At 41.5% G+C, this 15,986-nt stretch overlaps 1 protein-coding gene and 1 long non-coding RNA gene across 8 annotated transcripts in view; both read left to right on the forward strand.

The window, feature by feature from the left end:
* The window catches only part of LOC135502008 (uncharacterized), a 188,193-nt gene that overhangs the window by 70,101 nt on the left and 102,106 nt on the right, over positions 1-15,986 (forward strand). The window lies entirely within an intron of this gene.
* LOC135502458 (uncharacterized) lies at positions 1,264-15,919 on the forward strand. Of its 3 annotated transcripts, none has more exons than XR_010449773.1 (3): positions 1,264-5,784; positions 12,736-13,827; positions 14,292-15,919. It is a non-coding gene; the product is annotated as an uncharacterized LOC135502458 (long non-coding RNA). The 3 variants fall into 3 exon arrangements; XR_010449774.1 differs by having other exon boundaries at positions 12,736-13,182; positions 13,510-15,919; XR_010449772.1 differs by having other exon boundaries at positions 1,264-2,933; positions 3,255-5,784; positions 12,736-15,919.

A 15,986-nucleotide genomic window follows, 5' to 3' on the forward strand; every position in this document is an offset into this window, starting at 1 on the left:
TGTCTGACCTTAACTCACGCATTTCAGTTTGCTCGTAAGGAACTGAGTTATATAGCTGCTGAAATTTATTACAGAAAGAATTACCAATCTCATCCTTCCCTTTTGCATCATCAATCACATTAGTTAACCCAGAACTCTTTCCTCTTATCTTTTTAATCTCACCCCAAAATTCAGAATTCGACTTGCCAGTCAAACTTTCGGCCCGCTTATTTGCTGATATCTTATCTCTATCTTTCTTAGCAAGCCTCACAGCATAATGGTATCCTGCCCTCGTTTCCCGTCGTATGTTAGCAATGATGCCATCCCCGGGTCTGCCATTGTCCTTCCAAATATCATGCCACAATACGGCTCTTTCCCGATGTTGTGCTACGTTTCCTTCCAACCGGCAATTCCACCCTGTCTGTTATCCAAATTTCCATTCCCTCTAATAGGCAGCGTTTCACCGCTGGATTCTCAACATGACTTTACTATCATAATGTCGTCATGAAACCTTTTTTCTTGTTTGCTAACCTTGCACATGACATCCTGACATGATATCGCACCCATTGGGATGTCAATTGAATCGAGGTGGTGATCGAGAACTGCTTTGTACCGCATAAGGTCATCCTCTGTAACTTTATCTCAAGAGGTCTCGTAATTTATGGTTCACTCATCAACGCTGGTATCATCAGAACCGCTTACTGGTAAATCAACATGCATTTGTAAAACTGAATGACCGGAGGGATTAATACCGCAGTGGAAGTCACTATAATTTCTCATTAGCGTTAACAAGTTTTCTGAGACTAGAAAATGGTCTAACGTTGAAAGAGAACTATTTTTAGGACATTCATATGTGTAATCTACATCTGCTAACTCATGATGTAGCCCACCTCTCAGTGTTTCTCTCTCCATAAATTCTCTCAGTGCTGTGGTATGCGCCGACCTTTCTCTTGGAAAAAAACCGTGTTAAAATCACCACCGATGATGATATACTTACTGTTGCAAACTTCTAATAGCCGAGGTATTTCTTGTAACGTCCCCGTGAATTCTCTCATGTTGTCCTCCCCCGGAGTGTCAGAAGGCATGTTTACATTTAGCAGCAGTATGTCATCATCAACTGTGTCATAATTAAGCCGCACCGCACAAAGCCTGCGCGATTTACTCTCTACAGGTGAAACCTTAGCACCAAAAGTTATTTTCCAAATAATAGCACATCCCCCGTAGGGACTGCCTTGAAGCAACACTCTACCGTCCATACCAGACACACCATGCAGGCTAATACTCTGTTTCCTCACATATACCGTCTTCCTATACCACTAATACAAAATAACAGTGTCCATGCATTTGATGGGGTACGCAATCGGGTTCACCACATGCGTGGCGATTTTTTGTACTTTGCCCACGTGATGAATGGGTATTGTTCATTTGCTCCGCCATGAATAAAGCCCAAACACGATTGTCTGGTAATACAACCCATTCAATTTATTTAAAATCCCATCAACCAATGGTAGTGGACTGCAAGTATTGGGTGTCTCTCGTCATATGTCTGCTCCACGATATGAGCCAATCAGTCCAATCCACTAGGTCTAACCTTTGTATTAGGTATGCGAGGTACTCATCTCTTCGGGCCTCTTAAATATGGCGCCCAAAGACGGTATACGTGAGGAAACAGAGTATTACAACCTATATCACTCTGATATTTCGAGAACTGTTCTTCCCATAACCAGTGTTCTTCAACTAGCAAAAAAAATCAGTGTCCTAGGTGTCTTAGGTGACTCCTCAGGAGTACAGGACCACATTTCATAAAGCACAGTGTAGAGTTTTATTATTCAAACGCGATATAGCTGTTTTATCACATGCCGTAGATTCTAATATTTTCAAATAAACTGGGCAGCAGCGCCTTTTAAACCATTCGCCTCTCGATTTCACCAACCAACGAAGATTTTCGTCAAGTCAATTGTCAATTTCAGGTAGCCTGTAATCGGTATAGTAATTTGAATATACCACGCATTTTCAGGACAATTCAAGGGGTGGCAAAATCGAATATAGATGGCAAAAGCAAAGTAGAAAGCGATGAAGTCTGGCACCTCGTGCAGAGGTTCAATTTTTGGAGAGTTTGCCGTCACTGCAGCGAGAGCATGTTTCGATTCAGCGTGTGCGTTCGTATGGCAGTCTCCCATTCAGTTTAGTCCTCTACAGTTCGGCATTGGTCGCTTGTCCTAATCTATGCTCGGAAAAAACTTTGGTCAACTTTTCGGCGGATGAACGATCATCGCCAATATGTTGCTTGCAGATGGGTATTTGCCAGAGCAGTCGATTGGCTGAAACGGACCACTTGTTTTAAAGCGGTTTCCTGCTGTTTGTTTCCCGCTTCACTGAAAGCCCAAATTAACAAATTCTAATAAAAGTATCCAAGATGTTACCACGATGTTTTATTTTAATTCTAGTGCAGGTAATATCAATAATGCTAAGAAGTTATTTTTTGTAAAATATCGGCACTATTTCAGGTCCACAGAAGTAGTTCTGCTGCTCTCTCATTTTGAAATGTTGTTGTTTGAATGAGCCAATCAGATCTTTGTTTGAATTAGGTCAAGATTTTGAATGAATAAATGCAACTTTTATTATCATTGCGTCGAGTGGTCATGATCATGCCTTGTGTTTGATATAGTGGTCTCGTACATTTTCGGCAATAACTGACAATGGTCCCAACCCGAAGCAGGTTTTACAAGAAGGTTACACATGATCAAGAAATAATTCAGCCAGGTTTTGCTGATAAAAACATGCGATCGAGGTGTCATTGCGCATTTGTTTGCTTTTTGATGCTAGGTTGCAAAACTATTAATACTCGAGAGCATGCTGGCGGCCATCTTTGCCGACTGCACAGTGAGAAGGGAGCATGTTTGGAGAGGGAGGACGTAACGATTACTACAGGATGGCTTATGTATCAACTAGAGGTTAGATTAGCGTCGATTAGTACCAATTTCAGACACGGCATGCACAAACAACTTTAATCGAACGTTTCTACGCGTGGTCAAGCGTGCAATCAAGCCGTGTAATAATTTTCCGTATAAACACATGAAAAAGAACAAGTATATTTTTGAGGTCTGTGAAATAAAATACCCCTAAATTCAAAACTTCAGAAAAGGGAGTCACACGTATTTAAGTCTTTGTCCAAAACATAACCTCGAAAAACAAAGTCTTACTTGTACTGTGGTAACAGGAATAAAAAGTAGTGCAGCTCTAACCTACTTCTTCTTTAACAAATCCTCTTTCAGGAGAAAAGCACTGAAGCGTACAGAGTAACTGAACCAGTCGTTTTCAAACCTCCCGTATCGGCCATTTTGAGCAAATATGAAGCCAGGCTGTGCATGCCGGATGACAATTCTAATTCGATACTATTTATTTATCAAGAGGACAGAGGACATTTTCCTGTTTTAAGAAATATACTTGTCTACCAACCTAAACAAAAGAATGTTTACGCACTGGTTCATAATGTGTCTGTTTCCTCTCGTTTCGTTATAATGTTCAATGATATTCACAAAGGGAAATTATGGCTACTTGACTTCGTGCGCTGGAGAAGTGGGCGTGAAAAGGTTGTATTTAAGTTGTTGGAGATATTAACTGGTCGCTATGACACAATGATCCTACCTCGTCATCACCAATGCTCAGCATCCAGATCCGCGTTTTCCCAGCCGCTTCTCTTGAAAAACATCATGGCAGTAGGATGTCGTGTTAAGGGTGCTTCTAGTCAGTTGATCACCGTGTTTAGCGTTACGTGGATACATGATCAAGCGACGCTCTTAAAACTTGATAGTTGGCTCACAAGTCCTGGCAATGCCCTAATTCTTTTTGGCAATCGACAAGGTCATTTATTATGCTGTAGAAGTGAAGGTAGAGGTTTCCTTGAACTATATCGTGCCTTCCCTAAACCTAAAATAGTGTTGGAATGGTTTTCGTTATCATTTTACTCATTTCATGCGTATAGCATCAACTATCGAAAGGAATCAACGCTTTTATTGGCATATATGCATGTAAACAAAAACGTGTTTTCCAGGGTAATATTTATCAGAGGCATATGCTATCCTCTGGCTCCTTTGAATTCTGTAACAAAGTTTAATAAGATGGCCATTGTTTCGGTCAGTAATTGGCATATTGGGATACCGCGGAAACAAAGTAAATATGGTAAAGAACGCAGAATAGTAATGCTACCTAATAGCGTTCTATTATCCCCCGTACGGACTGTCAAAGATATGGGTAAAGGACATAGCAAGGAGACAATAAAATACGCCAAACGGTTTACGCCAATTGGTTAGCAAAACGCGTCGAAAGGTTTCCTGGCCATGCACAGAAATTAGTAAAACCACTCGAGTAGGATTTCCGAGGTCGGGTGATTGGTCTTTAGCCAGAAAACCCGTGAGCCAGCAGGTCGAGGAGATTACCGGGGCCAATAAGAGACCGATCACTGGTGTGATCTGCTATCTTGACAGTTTAACCAGCGTTAATCAAACTCGGTCGAAAATATGTAGACCGAAGGTTTGTCAACGGCGAAAACCGAATTTTTATCCATTCCGTAGATTTTAGTACGTCACAGACATGTTGATCGAAACTTAAAAACTGTGAAATATTTCAATATTTTGATAACGGGTAAGAGAGCGAGAATCATCCTCGATGAATAAATTGGTTCCCAGAACGGGATAGCGAAACCTCTCTAAAATAGAAAATGTACGAAAGCCGAGAGGGATCATCCGAGATCCGAAATTCGAAATCAGGGATCTGAAATCCGAAATCCGAGCTCCGTGATGCAATATCTGAATTATCAAATCAGCAGCGGCGTTACTAGACGTTGACGCAACTAGCTAATGAAGTCAGGCGTATCAATCTTGGCACTAGAGGGTGTTGATCGGGGCTCGTGAACGCCCTCTAGCGCAGGTGTTATACTGGTGGTGGGTTTTTTTCACTACAGGAGAAATGGAATACCAGAGCTTTGAAACTACTTTCACCAACGGATGATAGCAATACTTAAGTGAGTGCAACATTTACATACTCGATTACACATTTCATGACATTTCGGTCCCTAACGTTCATTACGGTTTTATTCAGGTGGAGGGGATTCATAAGGCCAGAGCCCTGTGTCAAGTACAACCCTTTGCCAATAGCATAATAAAGTTTCAAAACATTCCAATACCGTTTGCCTGAGAAAAAGTGATTTCCGTACTCCATATCCATCAAAACGTCACTGGCGCATTGATATTGCCCTGTCAAAATATTAGTTCTAAACTGACCAGTGACACAATGTGGAATTAATTCTCAATCAGTGGTCGATTCTTAAAAGATTCTTAAAAGAATCAACCACAGACTGAGAATTATTTCAACTTTGGTCCATCCTAGCCATGTATTCACCACAACTTGACAATATAATAAGCTCTATGTGACTACCACACTTCCGGTTGTGGATGAATACATGTCTCTGCCCATAACAGGTATTTATCTTTTTTCAATTTCAATATTGAGTTTTCTAAAGGGCTTTGTCTCCTAACAATACTGCATTTAGTTTCCATTCGATCGATGCCAGTTTGATATCGGGAACAACTTTGTAAAGAACACATTATGTTTCTGTTGATCAATAAAGCGATGCGTAGCCTCATTGCATGAACCAGGGAGAAGGCTTTGATAGTACAGTGCTGCATTTCATAAAGCCTTCAACTTCCGCGACTGCTCGATCTTCAATTTATGAGGCGGACGCCTGGGCCAATGGGCCATCGGGATCGGTATGTGAACACTTAATGTTATGTCGTCGGTACAAAGGTGAGTCCTCAAGAAGTACAGTGCCAAATTTCATGAAGCACAAGTACATTCGACTCCGGCGACTGCTCGACCATCCATTTATGAGGCGGATGCCTCGGCCACTGGGCCATCAAGATCGGTGTAGGAGCTCTTGCGGTTACGTCGACGGCACATAGGTTACTCCTCAAGAAGTAGAGTACCACATTTCATAAAGCATGGTGTACCTTCGACTCCAGCGACTGCTTGACCTCATTTATGAGGCGGAAACGTAGGCCACTGGGCCATCGAGATCGGTGTGGGAGCTCTGGCGGTTCCCTTGTCGCCACAAAGGTGACACCTCAGGAAGTAGAGTACCAAATTTCACAAGCACGGTGTACCTTGGACTCCAGCGACAGTTCGACCTTCCATTTTTGGGGCGAATGACTCGGCCACTGGGCCATCGGGATCGGTATGTGAGCACTTGCGTTTACAACGACGCCACATATACATACAGTAAGTTCGAATTTTATCGGTCTTGGGCCTAGTTTACGGCCAAAACCAATTTGAGGCCCACAATTGGAGAAATCAGGTTAGCAGTAGTTTCAACTTGGCCTAATCAATTTTCAACCAGGCTTGATGTCCCCATGAGTGTGGTCTGTTTGACTCGATTATTGCCGCGATGTAATAGGTACAGGTAGGCCTATGGTAAATGCAGGCCTATGAGCTTCAGGACAGACACTTTCCAGCTGGAGATAATGCCCGATGCGAAAATGCAAAAAGATATGTTGTATCTTGTGTTCATACTCTCGACTGCCATTGGTATGGACCCTGATGATGAGGATGATGAAGTTGATAATCCTAGACTATCAAGACATCACAACAGCTATAGTGTAACTGCAAGGTTGCGCCACGTCCTCGATTGCGAACATGCGATTGAACATGGTTGGCTGCTTAATGTGGCAGAGTATGCCAGACGCTTCAGGTTGGCAGTTACGTCATTGCGAAGATGGATAGCAATCGGGAAACGAATGGAGCAGGCCGAGAACAATGCTCAAAGAAGGAGGGTCAGAAGCGACCACGACGGATGGTGGCGACAAGTGGAGGAGCAGGTTCACAACCGATTGCTCGAACCACGTCTTCTTGCCCTCCCCGTCTCCAGAGGGAATCTGATCCATGCTGTCGAGCTGGAATTCCACCGCTGGTGGGATGAACTTCCAGGTGATGAAAGAGACAACTACCTTTTGAACCGACCGGAACGGTCCCTCTTTCAGTGCTCTCCAGGATGGATCAGCGATTTCATGAAACGGAAACGTATTGTATTTCGTCGCCAGACAAGAAACACGACTTCGATTCCAGCTGATGCTAATGAGCGTGTTCGCCGATTTCAAGGAAACGTCAGAAACACAGTTAGGCAACATGTCATACATGCAATTTACAATATGAATGAAACGTTTTGTCAGTTGGACTTTCTGCCAATGTATACGGCAGCTACTCCGGGACAGAGGGATGTAGACGTTAAAACTTCAAGGGGCAATTCTAAATTAGGATGCACCGTTGGGTTGACAATTGGATCTAATGGGGAAAAATGCCAGCCCATGTTGTGTTCAGAGAACCAGGCTTCATTCGAGAAATTCGTGGACTTGAAAACATTCCTGAAAATGTCCGTGTCACTTCATCCCGGTCAGGGTGGGAGAATCATGACTCACTCCAACATTGGCTTGATGAAGTCTTTTTTCCATTCATTGGTGAATTTGAACCAAATACAAGGTTTTTACTCGTAGATCAGTTTAGACCTCACTTGGCTGATGGATTCTGTGCTTCTATTGTAGAACCTGGTGTGCTCCTTGATAACATTCCCACGCGGTGCACATCTATGTGTCAGCCTTTGGACTTGACCATTATCCGGGCATTTAAAGCTCACGCCAGGCGCCGCTGGAAAGACTTGAAGCATGCAAATACTGCAGCCGATGGCACCTGTCCCAGAATACCCCTTACATCTGTTCTACATAACCGAGCTTGCGATGACGTCCCTCCTGAATCCACAGCACGTGCCTTTCAGGTAGCTGGACTCGTCCCGAATGAAAACGGGGAGTACAGAAATATTGCTAATGGCCTTCTTGAAGATAAAGATGCTGAGGACAATGAGATTGATTTTGATGACCTTGAGAATGATGATCCAGGCCTTGTAACTCCACTGTTCCTATGGTCAGAAATCTGAATGTAACTTAAAAGTAATGAGAATTGACTTAGAAAAGGACATTTTCAAAACTGAATGTACTGAATTTTTCATGATTGGAAATAAAGTGTAACTTCGGATAGGTCAGCCTTAGATTTGGTCAGTCATCTACTGATCTAGGCCCATTCAAAGTTAAGTGATCATTCAAATCAGAATGCATCAATGCTTTCTTCAAACTCTGGCTTAGTCATGTCATTTTCAAATGACATGAATTAAACATCATCCTATGACATGACAATCTGTCCTGATCGTGTCATAATATTCCTTGCGGAACACCCCTCTTGTACCCATTACGCATACTTTAATGAGGTTTGGCCTAACTTGCGAAAAGACCGATAAAATTCGAACTTACTGTATATGTATATTTCATACAAACAGATGTACACAATCATCTCAAACCGTACAAAGATATTCGATAATTTCGTTCAAATTCCTTCTCTCATATTGTAATTCATCTCTTGATTTGATAAGATCGGCGATAAACTGCCCCCTCTGCATCACAACAGGGTCAGCAGGTTTAGCTCTTTGTCTATTCTGGATGTGGCGTAAACTTGACGCCAAAGAGGACATCCCGCTATTTAAGGTCCTTCTAATACAAAGTCTTACATACGTATTTTCAGTGTGGCTTACGGAATTTCGAAAGTTTAGAAGTTTAGAAGTTTAGAATTCTGCCCTCAATTTCGGTTTCTATATCACATTCTCCAGTAATGTGACTTATCAAACTATTATGTCTTGAGTACTAGCAGGAATATTTAGGATTCTACACACACTTTCTCCAGGCTGTATAGAATCTGGCCATGAATGTGATAGACAGGTTCAATATGACAGAACCGTAGAGTGGCATGCAGTAGCGCTTAATCAGCAAATATCTTACATACGTGTTCGCATGGCCAGACTGAGCTAAAAGGCTATTTGTCCCCCTATACAATTCATTGATACGGCTTTCAACCCTGGCTGCATCTGCATCCGATCCCAATGGTATTCCTAGATGCTTTTAGCATCTTCTAGCTTGAAGAACCACACCGTCAACCGTTAAATGGACGTTTCTGTCAACACCTCGTCCAAAGACAAGAAACTTACTTTTTATTGTATTTAAAGTTATCATATACCTTAAAGAATTTTTTTTCATAGCCTTAACATGCTTTTTAAAGAGGTTATCAATGGAGCCAACAATATCAAGTCAGCCGCATAAGCAAATGTGCCGACAAAGATATGACCAATATGACACACTACTCCATTGTTCTTCAGTTCCACAAGTAATACATCCGGATATAGATTAAAGGTGACAAGACCCTCTTTGCTTTACACCATTTGAAACGCTGATCGGATATGTTATATTAGATGGTCATCCCACCTGACTCTGACTCGCTGACACGTATATAGGTTTGCAAGGAAACGAGCGACGAGGGGACTTAGTCCGTTCCTCAGGAGAAGCCTGAAGAGCTTTACATAGTGTACCCTGTCGAACGCTTTAGAGACATCTAACATTACACAAGATACAGGAGTGTTTCGAGAGTTGTAATACTTTATGGTTTCATCCACAACATAACTACAATAATACATAGTCACAGGCCTTTCTTAAATCCGAGCTGCGCATCTGAGGCTAATAGATACTTACCATGGTTTTTTAATACAATGTAGTCAACTATCTTTCCAATTATATGCTACTTAAAACTATGCCACGATAGTTTTCCGAGGAATTCAACGCTTTCCTGGCGTTCTTCGGTGTGGGTATTTTACAACAGTAGTTAATCTGAAAGTCATGAGTTAACATTGCTTGTAACAAAAGAGATATATGTATTCTTAATTTTTTCGCCAGCATGCCGAAAGTGGTTTGTATACAGCGAAGGAATGCTATCTTTTTTGGCACTCTTTAAACTAATTTACGTCTTCGACTGTTATGTAATGATTGGATTTACAAGCACCCGCACAGCAACTCGCTTGGATTTGCCTGTCAATGTCTGACCTTAACTCACGCATTTCAGTTTGCTCGTAAGGAACTGAGTTATATAGCTGCTGGAATTTATTACAGAAAGAATTACCAATCTCATCCTTCCCTTTTGCATCATCAATCACATTAGTTAACCCAGAACTCTTTCCTCTTATCTTTTTAATCTCACCCCAAAATTCAGAATTCGACTTGCCAGTCAAACTTTCGGCCCGCTTATTTGCTGATATCTTATCTCTATCTTTCTTAGCAAGCCTCACAGCATAATGGTATCTTGCCCTCGTTTCCCGTCGTATGTTAGCAATGATGCCATCCCTGGGTCTGCCATTGTTCTTCCAAATATCATGCCACAATACGGCTCTTTCCCGATGTTGTGCTACGTTTCCTTCCAACCGGCAATTCCACCCTGTCTGTTATCCAAATTTCTATTCCCTCTAATAGGCAGCGTTTCACCGCTGGATTCTCAACATGACTTTACTATGTCGTCATGAAACCTTTTCTCTTGTTTGCTAACCTTGCACATGACATCCTGACATGATATTGCACCCATTGGGATGTCAATTGAATCGATGTGGTGATCGAGAACTGCTTTGTACTGCATTAGGTCATCCTCTGTAACTTTATCCCAAGAGGTTTCACAATTTATGGTTCGCTCGTCAACGCTGGCATCATCAGAACTGCTTACTGGTAAATCAACATGCATTTGTAAAACTGAATGACCGAGGGAAGACACTATAACTATATAATACCGCAGTGGAAGACACTATAATTTCTCATCAGCGTTAACAAGTTTTCTGAGACTAGAAAATGGTCTAACGTTGAAAGAGAACTATTTATAGGACATTCATACGTGTAATCTACATCTGCTAACTCATGATGTAGCCAACATCTCAGTGTTTCTCTCTCCATAAATTCTCTCAGCGCTATGGTATGTGCCACCCTTTGTCTTGAAAAAAAACCGTGTTAAAATCACCACCGATGATGATATACTTATTGTTGCAAACTTCTAATAGCCTAGATATTTCTTGTAACGTCCCGTGAATTCTCTCATGTTTTCTTCCCCCGGAGTGTCAGCAGTATGTCATCATCAACTTTGTCATAATTAAGCTGCACCGCACAAAGCCTGCGCGATTCACTCTCTACAGGCGAATCCTTAGCACCAAAATTTATTTTCCAAATAATAGCACATCCCCCGTAGGGATTATCTTGAAGCAAAACTCTACCGTCCATACCAGACACACCATGCAGGCTAATACTCTGTTTCCTCACATATACCGTCTTCCTATACCACTAATACAAAATAACAGTGTCAATGCATTGGATGAGGTACGCAATAGAGTTCACCACATGCGGAGCGATTTTTTTCTTTGCCCACGTGATGAATGGGCATTGTCCATTTGCTCCGCCATGAATAAAGCCCAAACACGATTGTCTGGTAATATATCCCATTCAGTTCATACAAAATCCCATCGACCAATGGTAGTGGACTGCAAGTATTGGGTGTCTGTGGTCATATGTCTGCGCCACCATCTGAGCCAATCAGTCCAATCCACTAGGCCTAACCTTTGTATTAGGTATACGAGGTACTCATCCCTTCGGGCCTCTTAAATATGGCGCCCAAAGACGGTATACGTGAGGAAACAGAGTATTACAACCTATATCACTCTGATATTTCGAGAACTGTTCTTCCCATAACCAGTGTTCTTCAACTAGCAAAAAAATCAGTGTCCGAGGTGTCTTAGGTGACTCCTCAGGAGTACAGGACCACATTTCATAAAGCAAGGTGTACTTTCGACTCCGATGACTCAGTACTCGTCCTACCATTTTAATATGAGGCTGTCCCTGGGCTACTGGGTCATTGGGATCGGTATATGAGCACTTGCGGTTATGCCGACGGCATGAAGGCTCACAGTATCATAATAGTACCTTTTCTCACTGACCTTCGAATGGAGAATTCGATTCCGACCGTCTTCCTGGCTCTAATGAGTTTTGAGAAGTACTACAACATGTTCGTGATGACACCGGGTGTGCAAAAATGGAAACAAAATTTTTGTATCAGAAATGACAATACTTCTGCATATAGATTTTTTTTACATGCTATATTGAAGCGGGGAGTTTTATTATTCAAACGCGATATAGCCGTTTTATCACATGCCGTAGATTCTAAGATTTTCAAATAAACTGGGCAGCAGCGCCTTTTAAACCATTCGCCTCTCGATTTCACCAACCAACAAAGATTTTCGTCAAGTCAATTGTCAATTTCAGGTAGCCTGTAATCGGTATAGTAATTTGAATATACCACGCATTTTCAGGACAATTCAAGGGGTGATAAAATCGAATATAGATGGCAAAAGCAAAGTAGAAAGCGATGAAGTCTGGCACCTCGTGCAGAGGTTCAATTTTTGGAGAGTTTGCCGTCTCTGCAGCGAGAGCATGTTTCGATTCACCGTGTGCGTTCGTATGGCAGAGTCCCATTCAGTTTAGTCGTCTACAGTTCGGCATTGGTCGCTTGTCCTAATCTATGCTCGGAAAAACACTTTGGTCAACTTTTCGGCGGATGAACGATCATCGCCAATATGTTGCTTGCAGATGGGTATTTGCCAGAGCAGTCGATGGGCTGAAATGGAACACTTGTTTTAAAGCGGTTTCCTGCTGTTTGTTTCCCGCTTCACTGAAAGCCCAAATTAACAAATTCTAATAAAAGTATCCAAGATGTTACCACGATGTTTTATTTTAATTCCAGTGCAGGTAATATCAATAATGCTTGTTATAAGAATGTATTTTCTGTAAAATATCGGCACCATTTCAGGTCCACAGAAATAGTTCTGCTGCTCTCTCATGTTGAAATGTTGTTGTTTGAATGAGCCAATCAGATCTTTGATTGAATTAGGTCAAGATTTTGGTTGAATAAATGCAACTTTTCTTATCATTGCGTCCAGTGGTCATGATCATGCCTTGTGTTTGATATAGTGGTCTCGTACATTTTCGGCAATAACTGACAATGGTCCCAATCCAAAGCAGGTTTTACAAGAAGGTTACACATGATCGAGAAATAATTCAGCCAAGTTTTGCTGATAAAAACATGCGATCGAGGTGTCATTGCGCATTTGTTTGCTTTTTGATGCTAGGTTGCAAAACTATTAACACTCGAGAGCATACTGGCGGCCATCTTTGCCGACTGTACAGTGAGAAGGGAACATGTTTGGAGAGGGAGGACGTAACGATTACTACAGGATGGCTTATGTATCAACTAGAGGTTAGATTAGCGTCGATTAGCACCAATTTAAGACACGGCATTCACAAACAACTTTAATCGAACGTTTCTACGCGTGGTCAAGCGTGCAATCCAGCCGTGTAATAATTTTCCCTATAAACACATGAAAAAGAACAAGTATATTTTTGAGGTCTGTGAAATAAAATACCCCTAAATTCAAAACTTCAGAAAAGGGAGTCACACGTACATGTATTTAAGTCTTTGTCCAAAAGATAACCTCGAAAAACAAAGTCTTTCTTGTACTGTGGTAACAGGAATGAAAAGTAGTGCAGCTCTAATCTACTTCTTCTTTAACAAATCCTCTTTCAGGAGAAAAGCACTGAAGCGTACAGAGTTACTGAACCAGTCGTTTTCAAACCTCCCGTATCGGCCATTTTGAGCAAATATGAAGCCAGGCTGTGCATGCCGGATGACAATTCTAATTCGATACTATTTATTTATCAAGAGGACAGAGGACGTTTTCCTGTTATAAGAAATATACTTGTCTACCAACCTAAACAAACGAATGTTTACGCACTGGTTCATAATGTGTCTGTTTCCTCTCGTTTCGTTATAATGTTCAATGATATTCACAACGGGAAATTATGGCTGCTTGACTTCGTGCGCCGGAGAAGTGGACGTGAAAAGGTTGTATTTAAGTTGTTGGAGATATTAACTGATCGCTATGACACAATGATCCTACCTCGTCATCACCAATGCTCAGCATCCAGATCCGCGTTTTCCCAGCCGCTTCTCTTGAAAAACATCATGGCAGTAGGATGTCGTGTTAAGGGTGCTTCTAGGCAGTTGATCACCGTGTTTAACGTTACGTGGATACGCGATCAAGCGACGCTCTTAAAATTTGATAGTTGGCTCACAGGGCCCGGCAATGCCCTAATTCTTTTTGGCAATCGACAAGGTCATTTATCATGCTTTAGAAGTGTAGATAGAGGTTCCCTTCAACTAATTCGTGTCTTCCCTGAACCTAAAAAAGAGTTGGAATGGTTTTCGTTATCATTTTACTCATTTCGTGCGTATAACATCAACTATCGAAAGGAATCAACGCTTTTATTGGCATATATGCATGTTTATAACAAAAACGTATTTTCCAGAGTAATATTTATCAGAGGCATATGCTATCCTCTGGCTCCTTTGAATTCTGTAACAAAGTTTAATAAGATGACCATTGTTTCGGTCAGTAATTGGCATATTGTGAATCCGAGGAAACAAAGTAAATATATAAAAGAACGCAGAATAGTAATGCTACCTAATAGCGTTCTATTATCCCCCGTGCGGACTATTAAAGATATGGGTAAAGGACAGAGCAAGGAGACAATAAAATACGCCAAACGGTTTACGCCAATTGGTTAGCAAAACGCGTCGAAAGGTTTACTGGCCATGCACAGAAATTAGTAAAACCACTCGAGTAGAAATTCCGAGGTCGGGTGATTGGTCTTTAGCCAGAAAACCCGTGAGCCAGCAGGTCGAGGAGATTACCGGAACCAATAAGAGACCGATCACTGGTGTGATCTGCTATCTTGACGGTTTAACCAGCGTAAATCAAACTCGGTGGAAAAAATGTAGACCGAAGGTTTGTCAACGGCGAAAACCGAATTTTTAGCCATTCCGTAGATTTTAGTATGTCACAGCCAGGTTGATCGAAACTTAAAAACTGTGAAAAATTTCAATATGTTTGATAACGGGTAAGAGAGCGAGAATCATTCTCGATGAATAAATTGGTTCCCGGAACGGGATAGTGAAACCTCTCTATAATCAAAAATGTACGAAAGCCGAGAGGGATCATCCGAAATACGAAATTCGAAATCAGAGATCTTCAATCCGAAATCCGAGCTCCTTGATGCAATATCTGAATTATCAAATCAGCGGCGGCGTTACTAGACGTTGACGCAACTAGCTAATGAAGTCAGGCGTATCAATCTTGGCACTAGAGGGTGTTGATCGGGGCTCGTGAACGCCCTCTAGCGCAGGTGTTATACTGGTGGTGGGTTTTTTTCACTACAGGATAAATGGAATACCAGAGCTTTGAAACTACTTTCACCAACGGATGATAGCAATACTTAAGTGAGCGCAACATTTACATACTCGATTACATATTTCATGACATTTCGGTCCCTAACGTTCATTACGGTTTTATTCGGGTGGAGGGGATTCATAAGGCCAGAGCCCTCTATTAAACACTGTGTACATTAAGTGTACACTGTTGTTCATAAATTTAGGTAAAAAAGTACTTTGGAACAATCAATCTTCACAAAATTGTATATGTGTCAAGTACAACCCTTTGCCAATAGCATAATAAAGTCTCAAAGCATTCCAATACCGTTTGCCTGAGAAAAAATGATTTCCGTAAGCCATATCAATCAAAACGTCACTGGCGCATTGATATTGCCCTGTCAAAATACTAGTTCTAAACTGACCAGTGACACAATGTGGAATTAATTCTCAATCAGTGGTCGATTCTTAAAAGATTCTTAAAAGAATCAACCACAGACTGAGAATTATTTCAACTTTGGTCCATCCCAGCCATGTATTCACCACAACTTGACATTTTAATAAGCTCTATGTGACTGCCACACTTCCGGTTGTGGATGAATACATGTCTCTGCCCATAACAGGTATTTATCTTTTTTCAATTTCAATATTGAGTTTTCTAAAGGGCTTTGTCTCCCAACAATACTGCATTTAGTTTCAATCCGATCGATGCCAGTTTGATATCGGGAACAACTTCGTAAAGAACACATTATATTTCTATAGATCAATAAAGCGATGCGTAGCCTCATTGTCTGAAC

This window comes from Lineus longissimus, chromosome 18, assembly GCF_910592395.1.
Source record: "Lineus longissimus chromosome 18, tnLinLong1.2, whole genome shotgun sequence".
Lineage (NCBI taxonomy): Eukaryota > Metazoa > Nemertea > Pilidiophora > Heteronemertea > Lineidae > Lineus > Lineus longissimus.